Source organism: Ixodes scapularis, unplaced genomic scaffold (genome assembly GCF_016920785.2).
Source record: "Ixodes scapularis isolate PalLabHiFi unplaced genomic scaffold, ASM1692078v2 PGA_scaffold8__174_contigs__length_109621045, whole genome shotgun sequence".
In the NCBI taxonomy this organism is placed as follows: Eukaryota; Metazoa; Arthropoda; class Arachnida; order Ixodida; family Ixodidae; genus Ixodes; species Ixodes scapularis.
This window is the reverse complement of record NW_024609883.1, coordinates 19,371,563-19,374,226: the sequence shown is the minus strand read 5'-3', so window position 1 is coordinate 19,374,226 and position 2,664 is coordinate 19,371,563. Positions and strand designations below refer to the sequence as shown.

The window sequence follows — 2,664 nt, the reverse complement described above, 5'->3', positions numbered from 1 at the left end:
GTCGCAGTGTTAGGAGGCCGCACGAGGGAAAAAGGAATCGTGGCTTGGGGTGAAGTGGTGAGCAAGGAAGAGCTTGTCGAGGACCGAAAGGCAAATGTTTTTTTTTTGTCAGCGGGTGTTGGGGAAAATTGCGGAAATGGCAAGCAACATGGGGAACGCTGGCGGTCAAGTTAACGAACATATTGATTCATACTTGCTGGGTCAAGACGGCTTATTGCTCCGCTACATTTTAACAATCGACGACGAGGAGGGGAACGACTCTCCGTTCAGGGCGGTGATTCCTAGGAGGCTACGAAGGCGGTTTATCGGATACTTCCACGACTCGGCTTTGGCTGGTCATGGCACCGGCAGCAAGACTTTTCAAAAGTTATGCTGCGTCGCGATCTGGCCGGGCATGAGACAGGACACACTCCGATACGCTTGTAGCCGCCCAGCCTGCCAGAAAGCGAAGCCGCGAGGGGGAAAGCCCCCAGGCCTGATGCAGCCTGTAGTGAGTCACTACCCGTGGGAGATGGTTGCTTGCGACATCATCGGCCCACTTCCAAAATGTCCCCGTGGGAACCAGTATTTATTGATAATAACCGATCATTTCTCAAAATGGATGGAGTTACACCCGCTGAGGAAGCTGGTTTCGAAGCGCATCTAGGAGACGTTGTTGGAAACTTTCATGCGCTTCGTCACACCCACGTTTTTCACCAGCGATAATGCTAGCTATTTAACCAGCAGAGTGTTCACTGACCCCTGCTTGGCGCTAAACATAAAGCAGAAAAGGACGACACCATACCATCCTCAGGGTAATATTGTCACGAGTGACAAGTGATGAGGCGGCAAATAACTGAGTAAACTAAACGTTTAATTGGGCGAACTTGTGCCCAAAATAAAGGAAGAAACAAAAGATAACAGTAGAGCGTCGCGGGCGTCGAAGTCGGCGAAAGAGCAGAGTCGAACGCTGGGGCGAATCCCCCCCCGGTTCGCCACGCGGAGCGCCTTAAGTACATCCGTAAGCTTCTGGACTAATCGGCGTAGAATGTTCGACGACTGGAACTTTGGGAACTCGATCAGACGAGAATGTTCTCGAACTCACGAGAACGAAATGTTGAAAGAATAAAGAAAAGAGCATTCCAATGACTGGAATCGAACATAGACTTTCCGCGCGACAGTCAAGCGCGATAACCACTCGTTTTTTTTTTTTCTTTTTTTTTTGCCAGCTTGGCTTTTATTTGTTTAAAAAATTTTGCTATTTACAACCTAAAAGGTCAGCACTTCTGACACAGCTCTCACAATTGTGCGCACATTTTCAGCGTGACGCTGTTTGTCACGTTGGTCTGCGTAGCCACACCTTTCCAAAGAGTGCAGTACCTTCGGGATTTTATAGCTTTAAAAGGGTCTTGAACCTCTCCCAGTGTTCCGTCTCCTTAAACGAAGTTTCTTTTATGATGGATGACGTGTAGTGAAATCCCTCTAAGAAGTGGCGTCACGCACACTTCCCTCGTTCTCGTACCAAGGTGTGATCAGTACGCGAGTTCCATATCGCATGCAAACCGATCAGGGTCAGGAGCTCGTAACATCTGCTTTGTTGCTTTTCCTGTGTGTCTAGAAACTTCATGCTGTACCAGGTTGGGTATAGATCGATCCGAAGCGCCGTGCGGAACTGAGCCCAAAATAGTTCTGCATTAGTACAATACATGAATGTATGTTGCAGTGTTTCGGGAACAGGGCAAATGACACAATTGACTCCCCAAGGCAGAAAAAAACCTTTTTGTTCCTCCCAGGTCTTGACCGGTAAAACTTCGGTATGAAAGCGCACAAAAAAATCCTTTATCCCTGGCCGAACTGGGTATAGACTTAGACGCTTGAACACGTCCGACTTTTCGCAGCCAGGAAACATTTGGCGATACATTGGAGGAGGCATTGCCAGGTCTAGAGTGTCCCAATAAAGACGCCTGCGTTTGACGCTGTTTAGGTATTCCCACGAAAACGTTCTTAAAAAAAGGAATCGCACCTCTAATTTCTCTATAGTATCGTAGGATCGAGGTCCTTTCTGGAGTGCCAACGGTCTCTTTAGTCCATGGAGCCAGATATGGTCCACCGAGCTCCTTTAACGCCGCCATCAACACCGGGCTGGTTGCTCGGTTTCGGAAGACAAGGAAACGTTGCACTTTCAATTTTATGTCTAGGTTTGCAAGTCCCAGCCCTCCCTTCTGCTTGCTGATAAAAGGATTGTTTCTGCGCATTCTTTCAAACCCAGAGCCCCACACAAACGTTGCACAAAACCGACGCACTTTTTGCACGTCGAGTTGCCTATATGGAACAGCTTGCGCCGAATACCAGACAGTTGAAAAAAATACTGTGTTACTAATAACCGCTTTTTTCAGTAGCGGCACGTATCTGCCCTGCCATTCTGGAAGTTTGGCCCTCAGTGTGCTCAGGTGAATGCCATCCAGTCCGGTCCTTAGCTGCTCTGTGCCCAGCCCAACCCCAAGATAGTTGTAAATGGATGTGGACCACATGATGCCCAAGAATTGTTTTGGCTTGGATGCCCACGGACCCAGCCAGGCTCCAACGGACTTTTTGGGGTTAATTTCAGCTCCAGAAACGTCGCTAAACTGCCTTACAAGTTCTACGGCCCGCACTATATCTTTCTGATTTGACCAATTAGCGTGA

At 48.5% G+C, this 2,664-nt stretch overlaps 1 pseudogene; it reads right to left on the bottom strand.

Annotated features, from left to right (window-relative positions):
* Positions 1 to 1,281: 1,281 nt before the first annotated feature.
* LOC120843893 lies at positions 1,282 to 1,912 on the bottom strand (annotated as a pseudogene).
* Positions 1,913 to 2,664: the final 752 nt, after the last annotated feature.